The 21,065-nt window shown below is 36.1% G+C and overlaps 1 pseudogene; it reads right to left on the bottom strand.

Moving 5' to 3' along the window:
* Positions 1–10,966: 10,966 nt before the first annotated feature.
* Positions 10,967–17,024, bottom strand: LOC120615674 (NADH dehydrogenase [ubiquinone] flavoprotein 2, mitochondrial-like; annotated as a pseudogene).
* Positions 17,025–21,065: the final 4,041 nt, after the last annotated feature.

Here is a 21,065-nt window from a genome sequence, read left to right as displayed (position 1 = left end):
TGGAGGCAGGGCAGTCAGGAATGAACTCTTTTGAGCAGGAAATGGCCAGGCAGGGTCAGGCTGCCGCATTATATTTTAATTTTACCAGTACTGAATTTGAGGAACCCTAGGCACTTGACTTTCAAATCCCAGAAAATCAGAACCCCAGGCCCATGTCCTCTCTCCTCAACTCAACTCCTCTCCCCTTCCCCTCACTTATTCTCTCTTACCCCTCTTCTCTCTCTCTCTCTCTCTCTCTCTCTCTCTCCGCCCCCCTCTGTTCTTTGAACCTCACCCTATGGATCATGCATGTCATATACTCTCTAGAACCTGTGAGTGATAAACCTTGTCTTTCCAAGTTTTTTGGTGTTTATCTCTGAGGCACATCTTTGTAGGGTTAACTCAGGACATAGTCCATCCTCATGCTCAGAAGACTGGTAACTGTCTGGCCAGCAGCCGAGGAAGGCAGTACACAGAAAGCTTTCAGCAATGCCTATTCTCAAGGGCATTTTCTGCTGCTCCCATGGATGTTATCTGCTCCTTGAACCATGCAGCACATTTTGCTCCCATCTGTCTGAGAAGGTGGCTGCTCCCTCAATGAGATAAACCCTCCCTTTGCTTGTGGGCATAAAAAAAATTCCACTTGCTCTTGGTCAGCAGGAGCCTTTTCCTGCAGCTCTGATCTGCCTATGCTGCTGAAGCTTCCCTGCCCTGAGAATAATAAAAGGCATGTCTCACCCCTTTGGCCCTCCTGGTGGTAATTCCGGAATATCCAAACCCAGGTGCAAATTCCAGGCCTGGGGCTCCTACATTACAATCTTGCAAGTATAATAAGAACCAAAAGGGCAATCCAGCTACAACATTAGTTCTGAAAGGGGAAATGTCTGTGAGGGTTCCCTGCAAGCCCAGGTGAGTGCCCCAGGCATTTTTCTTTAAAAAAATGCCAATAAGATTACATTAATTCTGTGTAACGCTTTAGGTAATAAGGTCATTTTAACTATGTTGATTCTGCCAATCCAAGAACATGGAATATCTTTTCATTTCCTTGTATATTCTTCGATTTCTTTTAATAGGGTCTTACAGTTTTCATTATATAAGTCATTCACATGTTTTGTTAAATTTATTACTAGGTATTTTATTCTTTTTGTTGCAATTGCAAAAGGAATTATTTTTTTTCACTTCTTTTTCTGACACTTCATTATTAGAGTATAGGAAAGCTATGGATTTTAGAATGTTGATTTTGTATCCAGAGACTTTACTGTATTTGCTTATTGTTTTTAGTAGTGTTCTTGTGGAGTCTTCAGGGTTTTCTATATAGAGAATCATGTCATCCACTATAGTGACGGTTTAACTTCTTCGTTTCCTATTGGATGCTTTTTATATCTTTCCTTTTCCTGATTGTACTTTCTAGGATCTTCAATGTATATTGAATAACAGCGGCAATAGTGGACAACCTTGCCTTGTTCCTGATCTTAGAGGAAAGATTTTTAGTTTTTCACCATTAAGTATAATGTTGGCTAAGGGCTTATCATATATGGCCTTTATTATATTAAGGTATTTTCCTTCTATACCGATTTTGTTAAGTGTTTTGATCATAAATGTGTGTTGTATTTCGAGGAAGGCTTTTCTTCATCTATTGATATGGTCATATGATCTTTATTTTTTAATTTGTTTATGTGGTATATCACATTGATCAATTTGTGTATGCTGAACCACCCCTGTGCCTCTGGGATGAAGCTCACTTGATCGTGGTGTATAATCTTCTTAATATGCTGCTGTATTCGGTTCGCTAGTGTCTTAGAATTTTTGCATCTTTTTTCATGAGAGATATTGGTCTGTAGTTTTCTTTTTTTGTGTTATCTTTACCAGGTTTTGGTATCACAGTAATATTGGCCTCATAAAATGAATTGAGAAGTTCTGCCTCCTCTTCAATTTTGTTTTGGAAGAGTTTGAAGAGACTAGGTATTAAATTTTTGAATGTTTGGTAGAATTCACTGGTGAAGGCATCTGGTCCTGGACTTTAACTTTTTGGTAGGTTTTTGATGATTCAACTTCCATAGTGCTGATCAATCTATTTAGATTTTCCAGTTCTTATTGATTCAGTCTAGAAAGGATGTATTATTCTAAGTACTTATACATTTCTTCTAGGTTATTAAATTTAGAGTTATATACTTTTTCATAGTATTTTTGTATGATCCTTTGTATTTCGGCAGTGTCTATCATAATTTCTCCTTTCATCCCTAATTTTATTTATTTGTGTTCTTTCTCTCTATTTTTTTTTTTTTTTTTTTTTAGTAAGTCTAGCCAGGGGTTTGTCAATTTTGTTAACCTTTTCAAAGAACAATCTCTTCATTGTATTTATTTTTTCTATTTTTTGTTTGTTTGTTTGTTTTGTTTTCAATTTCATTTATTTCTGCTCTAATTTCGGTGATTTCTTTCCTACTGTTGACTTTAGGCCTCATTTGTTCTTCCTTTTCTAGTTTTTTACGATGAAGTGTTATATTGTTTATTTGGGCTCATTCTTGTTTTGGGAGATGAGCCCGTAATTATATGAACTTTCCTTTTATGACCACTTTTGCCGTGTTCCAAAAGTTTTGTTTTGTTGTACTATCATTATCATTTGTTTATATGCATTTCTTTATCTCTCTTTTCATTTCTTCTCTGACTCAGTTATTCTTTAGTAGTATATTGTTTAATTTCCATGTATTTGTGATTCTTTCTGCTTTCTTTTTACAGTTGATCTTTAGTTTCAAAACATTATGATCAGAAAATATGGTTGGTATGATTTTAACCCTTTTGTATCTGTTGAGGCTATGTCTGTGTCCCAGTATGTGGTCAATCCTTGAGAATGTTCCATATGCACTAGAGAAGAATATATAAGCAGCTGTTTGGGGATGAAAAGCTCTGTAAATGTCACTTGTGTCCAATTGGTCTAATGTATTATTTAAGGATGTTATTTTCTTATTGATTTTCTGTTTGAATGATATGTCCATATCCGACAGTGAGGTATTTAGGTCCCCTACTATGATAGCGTTTTGGTCTGTTTCTCCCTTTAGTTCTGTTAGTAATTGCTTTATGTATTTTGGGGCTCCCTGATTTGGAGCATAGATGTTAATAAGTGTTGTGTCTTCTTGGTGGATGATTCCCTTTATCATTATTTAGTGTCCATAAGTATATTTCTTTACATTTTTTAGTTTGAAGTCAATTTTGTCTGATATTAGTACCAATACTCCCACTTTTCTCTGGATGCCATTTGCTTAAAATATCATTTTCCACCCTTTCACTTTGAGTCTATATTTGTCTTTGGAGGTGAGATGTGTCTCCTGGAGGCAGACACATGGTTAGGCTTTGTTTTTTGATCCATTCTGCAACTCTGAGCTTTTTTATTGGTGAATTTAGTCCATTTACATTTAGGATGATTATTGAAATATGAGGTCTTCTTATAGTCATTTTATCTTTTGCTTTCTGGTAACTCAATGTTTTCATTGCTTCCTTGTCCTTGTGTTTCTGTTTTCTCTATTTTGATTGGCTTTTGTAGGTTTTCCTCTGATTCTTCTTGTTTTATGTTATGTACTTTGATTCGGAATCTTTGGTGTGTGGTTATCAATACAAATATGTAAATTATAGTTATATATATACAGTCATCCTTTTTCTTCTGCACGTGGCTTATCTTCATTCCCCTTTGTGAATTTGGATCTTTGAATTCTCCCCATTTCAGTCATTGTTATGTCAGTTTGCCCCTATGTATGCTGAACATCCATTACTATCTTGCTATAGCAAATTTATTTTTGTTTTAAGCTTATAATGTCCTGTTCCTAGTAAGGATTACACTCCTCTGCTTTTATCAGCCTGCTAGTCATCTTACTCCTGATTATGTATTTTTTTTTTTTTGTCTTTTTGTTTTAGGTGAGCTAATCTTTTTCAGTATTTACTATAGTGCAGGCCTCGTAGTGGAGAATTCCTTCAATTCTTGTATGTCTTGAAAGGTCTTTATTTATCCTTCATATCTAAAGGAGAGCTTAGTTGGATACATTATTCTTGGCTGGAAGGTCCTTTCATTAAATAGTTCGAATATTTGATTCCACTCCTTTCTGGCTTGTAAGGTTTGTGCTGAGAAGTCTGGCAATAATCTAATGGGTTTTCTTTTATAGGTTACCTTCTTTTTCCTGACTGCCCTGAGAATTCTGTCTTTGTCGTTGATTTTTAATAATCTTAATACAGTGTGTCTTGGTGAAGACCTTTTTGGGTTGAGATAATTGGATGTTCTCTTGACTTCTTGAATTCCAACCTCCAGCTCATTCCTTAGATTTGGGAAATTCTTGTCAACTATTTGGCTGAAAATGCTTTTAGCCCCTGTTCCTTTTCCTCGACATGATAATGCCCATTATTCTTATGTTTCCTCTCCTGATGGTATCTGCTAGTTCTTGAATTTCTCTTTCATTATTTTTCATTCTTCAGTTCCTCTCTTCTCTCTTCTAATTTATTTCTAGATTTCTGTCTTCGATATCACTGATCCTTTCTCCATTTGGTCGACTCTATTTCTCAAGCTTGCTATTTCATTTTTCAACTCTTGCAATGTGTTCTTTATCTCCAGAAGGTCTATTCACTTCTTTTTCAGGGTTTCAATCTCCTTGCTAAAAATCTCATTCTGCTCATCTAGTTGTTTTTTTCAATTCCCGAAATTGTTAATATGATTCATTTCAGATCTCACTGAGTTTTTTCAGAGGTACCATCCTGAATTCTCTGACATTTAAGTCATATTTCTCTGTCCATAAGCTTATTTTCTGGAGATTTTTCTCTTTCTTTCTGAGATGCCTTGTCACTTTGGTTGTTTATGATGTTTAATGGACTATTTCTCCATCTGGACATTAATGGAAGTGTGTTCTGTTTTTTTGTTTTTGTTTTTGTTTTTTTTTTTACAGAAAGATTTATTATATAATGGTCCCTAACCTGTTGCAAAAGAAGGTGTTTTTCTTTTGGTTTCCAGTAGATGGCATCTAAGTTTCTTGGATCTCTGCTTTATATAAAGTCTTAATAATGTTTTTTTTTTCTTTTCCTCATATATGTTTAATCATGCTTGCTACCCTCAGTCTCAGTTTCTGTCAGCATTAGCGACAGTTTCAGTAGCATTTGCTCAGATTCCCCTGGGCTCCGTGGTGATAGGTCTCGGAGGATATGGCATGAGGGGCCCTCTGTGTTGGGCGATAGGGGCTGTGACTCAGTCTCGGTTTTGCACCTGCAGTCGGTAAAAATCAACTGTTGTTGCTCTGCCAGCTCCGCTTTTCTGCCATCCCCGTTTCTCTGCCTTCTTCCCTAATGACTGTGCACTGCTGCCAGCTGCGTGGAGTTTACAGCACTCTCAGTCAGGGCTATTCAGGGAAGTTATCACTCCTTCTCCCCTCCCCCTCCTCCTACAAGGAGTTCCATAGCTGCAAGAGGCAGCTTCTTTGTTTCTCTAGGTTCACTGCCCGACACCCGGGGTTCTGACCTGTGATAGCTCTTATGCTCAAATCCCACACTCAGAAGTGCTAGTGTGCAGTTTGTGTCTTTTTTGTTGAGTTTTAGATGTTCAGCTTATTGTAGTTTAGAGATGAGAGGTTTGAGGACGTCTCTCAGTCTGAGAATATTCTTTTCAACAAATGGTGCTGAAACACTGAAGTCCATAGTCAAAGGAATAAATTTGGATCACAAATTTGTATCATAGACAAAATTAACTTGAAATAAATTGTAAATCTAAACTTAAGGAATAGCACTATAGAACTCCTAAGGAAAACATTTGAGTAAATATGAGTTAGCCAATGTGTTTTTAGATATGACACAGGCAGCACAAGTGACCCCCCACTTCCCCTAAAAAAAAGAAAAGAAAAAAGAAACACGGATAAATTGGATTTTGAAGTTCAAAAGACCACATCAAGAGACTGAAAAGACACTCAAAGTAATGAAGTGAGGAAGCAAGAGAATTAAAAATATTAAACAAGCCACAATCAGAGACTATAACATGCTGATCAGCACTGCAGCCAGGACAGAAGGACACCTTCAGAACAAAGAAAGATTTCTGCTGGATTACTAACAACCCATTCTTCATACCTGTGCAAGGGAAACAGGAAACAACATCATTCTCTATGGCTAAAACCATGGAGAACTTAAGGATTAAAGGCTGAAGACAGTCAGCAGGCTGCTACATATGCAGACATATTTTCCCTTCCTCCTTCCCCCTTCCTTGCTGAATATCATATCAAAGGAAGTGGGAACTAAAGAATGACATTAACTTAATTCCCTGAACACTCAGGGTCCTTCTCAGTACCTTTACTCTGTCTCTCTCTCTCTCAATATCCCTATCACTCTCTGCCTCTGAGAGGAGACCACATTCTGTCTGTGGAATGTTACCCCCTTTCTAATAAACTTTCCTTTTGACTCAAACTTTGATCATGTGTTGAATTCTTTCTACTCTCTCCACCAAAGGACCCTCTTCTTCTCTCAGTGCAGGGCATGGTCTCCCCCCATCAACTTGGGGAATTTTGCCCTGTCCTGCATTAAGAGAATGAGGTAAACACCTGCTAGTTATATATCTAAAAAGTATCTAGTATCCAGAATACATTGAGAATTCTAACAAGTATAAAAGTATAAAAAAAAAAAGCCAATTTTCAAATTGACAAAGAATCTGAAGAGACATTTCACCAAAAAAGATATACGAAATGGCAATAAACACATGCAAAGTTGTTCAATATCATTAGTAATTATGCAAATGCATATTAAAACTAAAACAAAGTATCACCTCATTCACACTATGATAGCTATAATAAGTAACATAGATAATACCAATGTTGGCAGAAATGTGTAGAAATTGAAATCCTCATATATTGCTAGTGGGACAGTTGGGAAAACAGTTTGGTTTCCCAGTTCTTCAAAAGGCTAACAATAATTACCATATAACCAACATTTCCTCTCCTAGGTGTATGCCTAAGATAATTAAAACAAGGATCCATACAAAAATTTGTCTATGAATGTTTATAACACATCATTCATGATAGACAATAAGTAGAAAAATCCAAAGGTCAATCAACTGATAAATAGTAAACAAAATATGGTATATCCATATAATGAAATATCATTCAAAAATAACAAATGAAAATAATGTAATTTTATAAGTTACAATGGATAAACCTTGAAAATATTATGCCAAGTGAAAAAGCCAGTCACAAAAGGCCATATATTACATTATTCCATTTATATAAAATGTCCAGAATAAGCAAATGTATAAAACACAAAAATAGTTGTTGGTTGCCTCAGGTTGAGGGTGGGGGCTTAAGAGGATGATGGCTAAATGGTATGGAGTTTCCTTCAGGTCTAATAAAATTCTTCTAAAATTGCTTGTATAGGTGGCTGCAAAACTCTGTAAATAAACTAACAACATTGAATTTTATAATTTAAATGTGCGAATTGTATGATATATAGTTTAAGTCAATAAAGATGTTAACAGAAAAAAAAAAACTCTGGAGGGGAAAAAAAGATTAAATAAAAGGTAAATCAGAAAACATTTTAAAGTGAATAAGAATGTAAGCACAACTTACAAAATATGTGTAAGATACTTAAATATAGTGCTTTCATGGTAATTTATTCTACCTAAGTACCGATCATAGATAGACAAATGTCTCATGTCAAAGACTTCAACTTCCATCTTATAAACTACAAAAAAACATCAGATTAAACCCCAAATAAGCAGAATATTTAATGGTAAAGATAAGAGAAAAACACTGTAACAGGAAACAAAAAGACAATATGTATAATCAGTTCATCTAAAAGTTGAGTTTACAAGATCAATTAAAGTGGTAATCCATTAGCCAGACTTGTCAACCATAAAAGAGAAAAACACAAATTATCAATATTAGAAATATAATGACATTGCTATAGTTTCTACAACCAGTAAAACAAACAAACAAAAAAAAAACACTAAAGAAATGTATGAACAAATTTATACTCATAAATATGAGAACCTATAAAATGGATAAACTCGTTGAAAGACACAAATTGCTATAGCTCACTTAAAAAGCGGTAGATAAGTCGAATGTTCTTATATCTACTAAGAAAATTAAATTTTTAGTTAAAAATATTTCCCTCAAAGAACATTCTGGTCACAGATAGTTCGCTGTTAATTTTTACCAAACAGAAGAAATAGTACAAATTATATACAAATTTTGAAAAAAATGTAAAAAATAAAAACATTAATTCCATAATACAAGCATTACCCTCATAGAAATCCTGACAAAATAGTTACCCCCCAAAAAATCCTGAAGAGCAATATTCTTTATAAACATATATGCAAAATTATTTTTAAAAATTTAGTATATTTAATCCAATAGGATATAAAAATGGTAATACATCAGGACAATTGAGATATAATCTTGGGAATATAAGTTTTGTTTAATATCTAATATTAACCAGTATAAATTGCCACATAAAAGAGCAAAGTAGTAAAACCACATGATCACCTTAATAAACACAGAAAAACGTTAAACAGAATTCAATGCTTATTTACTATTAAAAAATTATCTAAAATAAAACAAAACAAAATCTACAGTTAACTTGACATTTAATTGGAGATTAAGTACTTACATCTAAGTGGAGAAACAAGCAAGAATTTCTACTCCTACAACTACCATTTTACATTATACTAGAAGTAACATTGCCAGAAAACATTTTATGTATGTCTAATAGATCTACTTCTTTATTATATTTTTCGAGTCTTCCATGTTCTTCCTTGTTTTACATCTGATCATTCTATATATTATTGGAATGGGTTATTAAACTCTAACTATTATCAGAACTATTTTCCTTTTCTATTGTGTCAAGTTTTGGTTCACATATTTTCATGGTCTGTTAGTAGGCGTGTAATGTTTATAATTAAATATTTTCTTGCTCTATTGAGTCTTTAAATAATGTATAATGTCCTTCTTTGTAAACTTCTATGATTCAAAGTCTCTTGTTTTATATGAATATAGCACCACTGCTCTACTTTGGTTATTTGCATGGAATATTTTCCATTCTTTCACTTTTAACCAGTTGGTGTCTTTGGATCTAACTTAACACAGAGTTTTAAATCATTTTAAAAACCATCCAAAAATTTACAATCAAAATTATTCAAATAATGTAGGGCTTTTTTTCTTTCTTTCTTTCTTTCATTGACACATTTAATGTTAAACAAATTTGGAACCAATTTTACTTCTTCATTTAATATACTTCAAAATAACAAAGAAGCTTTAATTTGCACAAGGCAAATTAAATTGCAAAAGGCATTCTTAGAGCAATCATACTAGCTTAGATGGTAATTAAAGCATACATCAGCTAGAAATGGACAGAGTATCTGAAACGGGGAGCCAGAAGTCGGTCATCTGCCTGGGGCAGTAAATATCAGGATTCTCTGCCTGGCTTCCCACTACCACAGACTGCAGCACCTATAGGTGACAGCTGTGCATTTCCGGGCACTTGAAGCACAAACTCCTTCAGCAGCCCCATGGGCCTCTTGTTCCCAATGGGCACTGTACCCCTCTGCATGCATTTGCTGTAGCTGGCAATCAGGTGATGGAACGCCTCTTTGGTTGGGCTTTTAAAATGGACAGTGGCAACCATTTTGTCTCGTTGTTCTTGCTGCTTACCAAAGGTATGAGAATGCTATCACATCAAATCTCCTTTACTCTTGACCTCCCAGGAGCCCATTTCTAGAGACTACAAGGACAGGAGAAAATTTGTCTTCCATGTAACACAAAATAAGAAATTCTCAGAGTTCTACTTTCTATTATTGTCTCCTTTGTTTTTTTAAATTTGTCAATTGCAGTTGACATTTAATATTATATTAATTTCAATTGTACAAAGTAGTGGTTAGACATTTGATGTTTTTATAAAGAAATTTTTTTTCTTATTTTGAAATGACAACATACCATTTACTAGACTTGTTAAAGTACATTTAATATTATGAAAATTGTAACATGCTTCACCAGGGAGGATTATCTCTAAACTCCTCAGCCTCACTGTTCCAGGAAATGATCACTATGATAAAAAGATTGAGATGGAGTATTTATTTGTAACTCATCGTTTTTACTCCATTTAAAAATCAAACTTCTCTAGGAGCAGAAAATTTTTCCTCGTTGGGCATCAAAGCCTTGTAGAACATCTCTCTGCAACAGGCATCTTCGTTGAAGATATTATTCCCATGAAAACTCAATTTCAAGCTTATTCTGAAACAACTCCAAAAAGAAAAGTTGTGTTTCTTCACAACAACTCCTGCTTTCATTCCATTTCTTCATGAGATGGACATTGAGTTCAAAAACTGGCCTTGCATCATTAGCTGTGTGATCTTGAGCAAGTCACATAACCATTTCCTCGTGTAAAGAACAGGAGAAGGAGACTTATCTTTTAATAGGATTTGTAAAAATGTGGCACACCTTATGAACCACAGATTCAATTTTTCTTCTGAGACCAAAGGGAGAAGTCAAATTTACGTATTGAAAGAATAAATCCTAATGGAGCAAGGTTTCTGCTATATCTTTTTATTTGCTTTTTGAAATCAGGAAACAGATTTTCCTTTGCAAAGGGGCACCTCTCTTACACAGTTAGGCAAACAAAGAATCTTGATATTACACATGACACTCTATTCTGTAGCCAAGAATATCATTGTGCGATTTTATTTTTGAAATTTGACAGAATTTTTATTTCACAGTAACCTAATATTTTCGATAAAAGTGAGCTGGCAGTTGAAAATGGGTGATGTTGGAGTAACAGTTAACTAGATCATGGAATGATATGTTCATAGTTAGCCATAGATGGCAGAAGACTTTACAATGGAGCTCTGAAGTTCTGACATGGCACTTAAAGCTGAAAGTTGCTACGTTACCACAAAAGTGAACACAGATTGAAATGACCAATATTAAAAATTTATATACATAGGTTTATATTTTATTTCTCCCATGTCATATTTACAGCTGAATATAAATTAAAGGACTGCTTGCTCACCAAAGCCAAATGCTTTGTGTGGTAAGATTCGCCCAGCTGGCTCACAAGAGAAGCATCCACTCCTTGGCACAGGTTTTGGAATTTTCCCAGCCTTGAGCTCATCAATAATTTCTTCAATATCCTTAGGTGTCAGATCCTCATAGTAGCTGTCATTTATTTGTACCATTTATTTGTCATTCACACAGGCTCCTAAACATTCCACCTCTATAAGAATGAAAAGTTTGCCAGGTGTAGTGTCCTCAAACTTTATTGCAAGCTTTTTCTGAATGGCCTCCAGTATGCTGTCAGTTTCGAAGCATGCAAGGTGTAGTAGTGCAGACCTGAATGTGACACTTTCCAACTGGCTTTTGTGGATACACTGTTTAAAAAGTGGCTATTTCACATACTCTCATTGGAGATAAATGAGAGTAGGTTGTAAATTTCTGCATCCTTGTTCATCCATTCTGTCTTTGGGCTAAATCCAGGACTGGAAGCACAGCTGCTGCTTTACGCCCTTCTGGATAATTGGGTTTTTTTTTTGTTTTGGGGTTTTTTTTTGTTTTGTTTTGTTTACAATTGCTTTTATTCTTTTATAGTTTTCTGGTATGAAATCAAATGGAGTATCTGGGTTATTCTCAGGAGTATCTCTGTGCACAAATAAAGCTCCTCCAGCTCCCTTTTGCACTACTGTCTCATGCAAATTCCTTATATGTTTTCCCCACCTGGCAGTGAGGCCAGCCGCCTGGCAGGACTACTGCAGAGAAGAACAGGCCAGGCTAAACTGTTTGTCTTTCACAGTGGCACCAGGTGAGAATCATGGTGTAATTTTTAACCGTAATCACGATCGAAAGACACGTAGACTAGTTGGTGACAAGTTCACTTCTATTATGACACAGTATCAATTGACCAATGCAATAAATAGAGCTATTTGTTATTGGTGGGATTGAGAAAGTTGGGCAGAATAATGTAGTTGATTCCTTCTCAAGCATCCTCAAGAATAAAAGAAAAGAATCTTGGTTCAACGAAGTATTCAATTCTTTGAACATGCCGATATGTGAGACTGAAAATCCATAAGAACCATCAGCCCTAAAAAGTTGGGGAAATTTTTACATCTTACTATGTCCACCAACTTTGTCATCTCTTCCCTGTTTTGATAGAATTATAAGTAATATAACTTTTGAAACAGGAAAGGGCTCTATATAATGGTTTCAGAGAAAGCAAGAAAAAATGAACTAGTCAGACAGCACACTACTTCATAGCTTATTTTGTATAGGAAAGGCACCTGAAAAAAATGGTAGGTAGTGTCATCCTTCAACAGCAAATTTTATCATCCCAATGTCTTTAATCGATATGGGGAATAAAGATCAGATCGGGGTTACCTTGGGACTGAGGACGACCCTTGAATCTAGGACTACACAGACAGGGTTATGTTACGTGGCAAAAGAAAAAAAAAGACATTAGAGCAGAATCCTGCCATGAACACTTTAGAAAGATAAATGAAGAGAATAAATAAAAGACTAAGAGGAAGAAGATGAGAAAGAGCAGGAAGAGGATAAAAAAAAAACACAGTGAAGGAGGCAAAGATGGTTTTGCTCAGTTTGTAATTCTCTTTAGGATTCTCTTCAAGCCGGTTTGACATCCGTGCTCCTGAAGCTATAAATGAGAGGATAACGTGGGCACCACATTGGCCTAAAACACCAAAAAAATTTCCCCTGGCCCACAGACCCAGGAAAAGATGGCTTTAAATGAGTGAGCTGCCCAAATCTGTATAATAAACTAATAGTTATTATGTGGGAGCCACAGGTGCTAAACTTTTTTGGACCAACATTTAGCTGATGATATGCAAAAGATTTGAAAAAGACTTGAAGCATAAGAAAGAAGGTGAGACTTGATACTATGACAACTGTGCTTACAATAACAGCAATCACAAGCTCATTGGCATAGGTACTCTTACAGGAGAGCTTGAGAGGGGCCAGATATCACACATGGAACAGGCTGACGATATTGGGATCACAAAAGATCAGCCTAATCACACACCCTACATAAACAGTGGCACCAGCAAACCCCATCACATACGAACCAGACGTCAGCAGAACACGGGGGACATGGCGACTAGGCAGAGCAGGCACTTGCAAGTGGTCGCATAGTGATCATAGGCCACGTCTGGTAACACAGAGCACTAAAAAACTAAATAGGTAAAAAATAAAAAATAAATTAAAAAAAATTGGTAGTTATAAAATAGTCACGGGGATGTAAGTACAGCATAGGGAATATAGTCAATAATATTACAATAACTATGTGTGGTGCCAGGTGGGTACTAGAGTTATGAGGGAGATCATTTTAATGTAGGGAGAAGGCGAGAGAACTCACATGTTAAATCAAGCTACACTCAAGACTGCAATATGCGGATCAGCTCTGCAGCCATGCCAGGAGGACACCTGTAGAACAAAGGAAGATTTCTGCTGGGATCGCTAACAGCCCATTCCCCACACCTGTGGAGGGGGAAACAAGAAAAAGCAGTCTTTAAGTAGATGCCCTACACAAATAAAATCATTCATTCTCTATGGCTAAACCCATAGGGAACCTATGGATTAAAGTCTGGGAACTGCCAGCAGGCCCTTCATGCTACATACTTTTCCGCTTCCCCACTGTATGCCCATGTCGAAGGAAATGGGTAAACTAAGTCTTTAGACTATAACTCACAGGAACTAAAGAATGATGTATAAACCAACACTCAGGGCTTTTTCTCTTTGTCTTAGGTTTTAGTCTTTGCTTTCCCTCTTCTTTAATAAACTTTCCTTTTAACCCTAACTTTGGCCTGTGTGTTGAATTCTTTCTACACTCTCCACCAAAGAACTCTCCTCTTCTCTCAGTGCAGAGCTTGGTCTCTCCCCACTTGGGGAAATTTGCTCTGTCTTGCATCAATTCCATAAATTACATATAAGTCTAATAACTATGCCATATGCCCAAACTAATATATTGAATGTCGATTATATATGAAAAATTAAAAAAATAATAAAAATGATAAAACCCAGAGCACTCAGACTTGACAAAAAAGCAGAAGAAAAATAGCTGAGTTATGCATCCTCTAAGGGAGATGATGTTCCTCTCTAAACTAAAGTAATTAGCATTTGGGTGTAAATGCAGAGAAAACAGCGATCACTAAAGGACAGATGAAGAGGAAAAGCTACATGGGAGTTTGAAGGTGGGAATTCAGACACATTATACTAATTAAGCTTAAGTTGCCCACCATGGTGATCACTGTTTTTAACCAAAAACAGAAAAAAAATAGGGACAGGCGGGGTTCAGGTTGGCCTGTCAATCTCATAAGATTAACTCAGTCACAGAGGAGCCATTTCCCACAGCCATTCACTTCTCAGGTATAATCTGCAGGAACAAGGGGAGAAGGTGACATTAACAATAGGTCCCGACTCTGTCTTCCAGAGAGCTGGATCTGCTGATTTACAATGCAGGGTTGTCTGAAAACACTCAGCAAGGCATCCAAGGAACAAGTCTTCCTATAATTATTCTTGATGATTCCTCACTTCCTTCTTTACTCCTACTCATGTTGCCTGTCTCTGTCCAGAAAGGAGGCTGGTAGAACCCCAATGTCTCTGCACATCATTTTCTCCCTTCTCCCAAATCTCCTTAAAGGATCAGGGCTGAAAAGATCAATAAATAAGTGGTGTTCCCCAGAACGTTTGATTTATGAAGTTTGTGGCTTGAGAGGAAATCGTCAAGACAAAGATGATTCAAAACTCACCTTTCTTTTCCTAGAGGTCTCACTGCTATCAGACCTTACGGGCCCTTGCACCCGATAGTCCTGAAGGGTTCAAAGCGTTTGATAATGAAGGAGGCAGCAGCACCCATCAGCACGGTCCTCAGTCTTTGGCACGCTAAAAGAGGTATTAAGGGAGCAGGCCATTGTTTCTATTTGAGGATTTGCCTGCAGGTCTTCTTCACTTGCAAGGTGGATAAAAAAATCTCATATGAACTCCGAAACAATACATTGACTCAGACAAGAACCTATTCCGTGCCCTGTCCTTCTGGGAAAATTCTTAGAAGTGCAGAAAATTATTCTCTACCTGATGATTTCCTTCCACGTTAAATGAGCCCACTGAGGGAAGAACTTATTAAGCCTGTGTTTACATCCTGTGTCATAGACCTCACATTGGACCCTTTGAGACTCAGTGTCCTATTCAGTTTATTATTTTTCGTCAGGAATTTCTAATCCCAAATGCAGAGGAATGAGGATCTCCCTTTTTTCACGTCCTTTATAATTCCCTGCAGTCTACGCGTAGTTCTACAAGAGAAACGTCTTTGCATGATCACTTGCTATTTCTAGCAATTTCTTACAAGTTTCTGGGATTACATTAGTAAAATATTAGATCACAGCTTTAGCCTTGTCCATGCTTATAGATTTTACTTTCATATAAGGATGTTATAGAGAGTAAGAGTGGTTAAAAGAGTAAGAGTGGGCCCTCGAGTCGGACTGAGGGCCCACTCTTAAATCGAAACTTTAGACAATGACTCACATAGGTGTATTTATATCTACTTATACCTATGTATGTCTATAAAATGAGGCTACTAAAAAAGCTGTCTCTTAGAGTTGCTGTGGGGATTAATGGATTAAATTACCTAAAGTGTTAGAATAATGCCTGAGACATAAAAATAGCTTGATAAGTGTTGGTATCTCTGCGACTGCTCTCAATACATATTCATTATTGCAGTTTGTCAACTTTGGCACTGTTGACATTTTGGACAACATAGGTCTTTTCTGTGGGGCTGGAGTTTCTATTGTAGGATGCAGAGCATCCCTGGACTCTAATCATTGGATGCCAGTACCCGCCTCACCAGTTGCGACAATCAATATGTATGTTCTTCAGACATTGGCATATGTCCCTCGGGTGGCAAAATCAGCTATGTTTGCCACTGATCTACACGTATAGCCCGGACTTCTGTCATAACTGTCTCTCAGACAGTTCCATTTCATGTCTATTTATGTGCCTCAAGCTCAAAGTGCTCCAAACCAAATTTAACACTTTCTTATGATTTCTAGTGCTAGTGCTGCTCCTCTGAGTCATCATTTTCAGTTATTTTCACCACCATCCAGGCAACTAATCCGCAAACTAAACTTCAGTTTTTTCTTCTCACTCACCATCTTTATCCAGTCTCCAAGTCCCAGAGAAATCCACCTCTTTGAAAGATATGGCTTTTCCTCTCACTTACACAACTTTTGTAGTCTCTCTTCATTTCAAATTTTGATTACTCTAACAGTTTTCTAACTTGGACTCCTATGGAAGATGAGAATTAGATCTTATTTTATATTGAATAAATTTGACAAGAAACATTGTGTAAGTTTAAGGTGTACAGCATATTTCTTTGATATATTTATATTTTGTAATGTAACTGCTAATGTAGTGATACTTATCACATTACATAATTATAGTACAATATTATTTTCTGTATTTATTATGATGTAGGGATGAAGCATGAGAACTAAATGTTAAATAAAGCTGTATTCAGAGCCTGCAATGTGCTGCCAGAAACCTACAGAACAAAAGGAGATTCCCACTGAGAGTACCAACAATTTACTCATACTGTGAGGGGGAAACAGTCTTTAAGTAGTACCCTCCACAAAATAAACCCAACCATTCATTCTCTCTATAGACAAACTGTGAGGAACCTATAGAACAAAAGCTGAGATTGCTAACTCGCTTTTCACACTGCATACCCATATTTTTATGCTACATATCCATACCATCAAAAAAAAAATTAAAAGCAGATAAACAAAATCTTTAAACTGTAATTCATAGAAATCAAGAGTGCTATATAAACTGAATTCCCAGAACACTCGGGGACCCTCTCAGCCTCTCTCTCTTTCTCTGTCTTTGAGAGGAGACCACTTTCTGGCTATGGAGTTTTATTTCTTCTCTAATTAACTTTTCTTTTGTTCCTAACTCTGGCATCCTTTGAATTCTTTCCTGCATGCAGTCAAGTACCCTAACTCTCTCTTGGTGGGCGACCTGAGCTCCAACGGGGGGTGGGATTCGCCCCATCGTGTATCAATTATACTGTGCATTAGATCTCAATTAATTACTTACTACTCATTACAAGTTTGCACCCTTTAATACCATCATTCTTACCTTCCCCAATCCCATCCCCTGGCAACCACTATTTTATTCTGTTTTTCACAGGTTGCACTTTTTTAGATTCTACATATAAGTGATATACAATACCTCTCTTTCTCTGCCGGACTTATTCTGCTTAGAATAATGTGCTCAAGATCTGTCCATGTTGTCATGAAAGAAAATCCTCCTGAGAAATGGACCTTTTTCAACCTCCCCCACCATCACTACATGTGAACATGTGCGTACATAGATACATAGATACACACGCACACACACACACACACACCAACAAATACACTCTCTTCCTCCTCCCATTATGGCTATAATTATAAATTAGGTCAGACCAATACCCCTGTGTTACATCATTAGTACTATTTTAAGCACTATTCATAGCTAATCTGTATTATGTGGTGATTGTTTTTGTTTCCATACCCTTATTTTTTTGTTTTTCTTATCATTCCATAGATTTTATCTTAAAATTTTTCCATTCTCAAAAACATTTACACTCTTCTCCAGTTTTTAAAAATCTCTTCTTAGCAGATTTAGTCACTGGTATTCAAATTCATCCTCTTAAAGAGGCATTTCAAGAAATTTTTTGACAATCTCCCATCCTGACGGATAGCCTTCTGGATGTGATGCAAATCTAAAATCTTGGATCTTCCTTTATTACCATACTAGAGATTCCCTTTCTCTCTTTCATGTATTGAGTCATCTTTCCCGGATCACATATTTCCCTATTTCTGTTTTATTTATTTATTTATTTTTTTTATTTTATTTTATTTTTTTAAGTCATTTTGGTACAAAACATATTATCTTGGTTTCTTGAGAAAATATGCATGGAATGCAAATTTTACTGACCTCATGTGTCTGAAATTACATTTATTGTACCTTTCTATTTATTGGCCATGTGCATGAGAATAAAGAACTTGTTGAGTCATTTTCCTCAAAAGTCTGATGAAATTGGAATAATCTTGAGAAATTCAATACGCTCCTAAATCTTGAATTTTTAAATAGTAATGGCTCACTCCAGTTTGGATTGGATGGTTTTTAAGATTCCATATCTGTTTCCATTGTTCTGAACATTCACAATATTTTATCTTGATGATGCGTCTATGATTGTACGTTAAGTCCACTCAGGAGGCTCAAGTTCTTTTGTTATGAAAATGTTTCTTAAATTATAAGAATAGTTATTTCCTATACTTTCTGTCCTCTTTCTGAAACTTTAAATATTCAGATTCTGAAATCTTGGATTTGCTTTTTTAGTACTGCATTTCCTCTTCTATTTGCCATCTTTTCCCTCTGTTTCTTGAGAGATAATTTTATTTTTTTATTCCAGGACTTTTATTGTTTTGTCCTTTCTGCTATCATTTCTAATGTTCAAGGGTATATTTTGTCTTCTTATAATATTTCTCGTTTTATTCTCATTGAGCTTTTCTTTTTCCTTCAACTTCTTTCTGTTTAAGTTGTTTATTTCATATAGAAGTTCTCTGTAAATGTCCCAGCATGCTCCCCCATATATTAACATTTAGGAGTGGGGTTTTAAAAAGCTAATTTCCATCTCCATACGATTGCTTAGTGCTTGTCAACTATAAATTTCATTCTTTAATGTCTCATTTCAATGGAGAAACTCTCGGTGGTAATATCATTAGGTCTTTTATCCTATGCTGGTTTGTGTACCCAGAGAAGAGTCTTTCAATGTTCCTGAAGGATCTAATTCTAGCTTTCGACATTCTCTGAGCTCAGTGGAGGAAAAAGGCCATCATTCATTAGGTGAAATTTCTACTTTCCTGTCTTATTTTTATTATGGTAAACTCTTTCTCAAATGTGTGTGTATCGTCTCGTAGTTTAGAGACTCTGCTTTACTTTCTTTAATAAATAAACCTCTAGTCTTTTACTAGGTGATAATAGAGGCAGTTGTCTGGCTGCATGTAAAGGCAGAGAATGTCTGAAGATCGAATTACTTCTTAAACAGACTTTTAAGCATCCCATTTCTTCTGTCTTTACCTTCACGACATCTTTCAAAGAGACCTGGTGCCATGAAATTCTGGGTGTATGAGCGATAATATGGTGTAAGCCAGTTGTTTTCTTGGTTTCCACAGTTCTATCCATCTTAATGCTAGATATTAAGAGTATGCCAAATCAGATACTTTTCACTTATCTACTTTCTATCTTTTAAAATTTTGTGCTTGTTGTGACTGTTGATTTTGTTCGTTTGTTTGTTTTTTGTCCTTGCGAGTTTATGTCAGATAAGCATCCCTTTTCTGTCATGTTAGTGAGTTTCAGGAAAAATAAAAGTTACCTACATTAAGTCTATCTTTTATCACAGTCCGCTACTCCATTTCTAGCATACTAAGTCCACAGGAAGTTGGAGCTGGGCACTTAAAGCTCCAGATCTTGAGGAGTTCTGTTCTACTTAGAGTAGATGGTGCTTGAAGCCTACGACTCCACAAATAAACTCTTTATTCTAGAAATTTTACCTCTTCATTTTATCCAGTGAACATTTGTTGATCATTTAGATGACAAGGCACAGTGAATATAAACAAAAATGAGATCTAGGTCTTGTCCCTGTGGTTTCTCAACATATCAGAGAGGAAACCAAGTGTGAAACAGCGATTGCCAAGGTGGAGTCATTTATGCTATGTGAAGAATAACAGAACCAGGAGTCTATGAAAAAGTTTGTCTTAACACACGTTACACCCAGCATGGTTCCCTTAAACTTCTGAACTTCTCAGCCATGCCTGGACCTTGTCTCTTACTCACCATGAAAACCAGATCATCTACATTGTTTAGTTTGAAAGGAGTCTACCCATTCTGCCATCTAGCATCCTTTGCATGTTGGACTCAGCTAGCATCAGTTAACCTAATCAGAATTCTTCATTTGCATACAGAGGGCCAGATTAAAATGACAGACATACCCCAAGGCTTTATAATCCCCGACTTTCTTGTCCCCTTCAGAATACACTTCACACGGTTACCTGAATCTACGGTTTCCAGCTGCAACCTGACACTCAAATAAATGCTTTCTATTTTCTTTCTGCTTAAGCTTCTTTCTGGTTTTATACAAGGAATCGAGATTTGTACTATTATTGGTTGCTGTTAGCCAATTACAGTGCTAAATTCTTTATATGCTTTCCCTCGTGTCACCCTTACAGCCATCCTCTAAATCAGACATCTTTGTCTTAGATATAAAAAAACTCAAACTAGGAGAAATCATTAGGCTGTTACAAGGCCAAAACAGCTACTGCCAGAGCAAGAGTCATACTTATGTATCTATGAATATATATATATATATATATATTTTACTTTATTAAATTTATTGGGGTGACATTGGTTAATAAAACTATAGGTTTCAAGTGTACAATTCAGTAATATATCATATGTATTTTGCACTGGGTATTTGCCACCCAAAGTTAAATTTTCTTTGGTCACCATATATATGACCTCCCTTAACTTTATCAACCACCCCCGCCCCTCCTCTGGTACCTCTAAAATGTTGTCTTTGTCCATGATTTTTTTTTTTTTTTGGTCTTACTTGTTTGCTGCTTTTGGTTTTATATCCCATATATGAGTTAAATCGTATGGTTCCCAACTTTTCCTGTCTGACTTATTTTGCTTAGCATGGTAATCTCAAGATTCATCCATACTGACGCAAATGGCAGTATTGCATCTTTTCCTTTAGTAGAGTAATATTCCACTGTATATATGTACAACATCTTCTTTACCCAATCATCTATTGAAGGGCATTTTGGTTGTTTCCAAGTCTTGGTCACCGTGAATAATGCAGCAATGAACGTCAGGGCGCATATATCTTTATGGAGAAATGTTTTTAAATTTGGGGGTATATACCAAAAGAGAGATTGCTGGGTCTTATGATAATTCTATTTTTAATTTTATGAAGAAACTCCGTACTGTTTTTCATCGTGGTTGAACCAATTTGCATTACCACCAGCTGTGTCTGAGGGCTCGTTT

This window comes from Pteropus medius, unplaced genomic scaffold, assembly GCF_902729225.1.
Source record: "Pteropus medius unplaced genomic scaffold, Ma_sr-lr_union100, whole genome shotgun sequence".
Classification (NCBI taxonomy): domain Eukaryota; kingdom Metazoa; phylum Chordata; class Mammalia; order Chiroptera; family Pteropodidae; genus Pteropus; species Pteropus medius.
The sequence above is the reverse complement of the archived record's forward strand: the minus strand, read 5'-3'. Positions and strand labels throughout refer to the sequence as shown.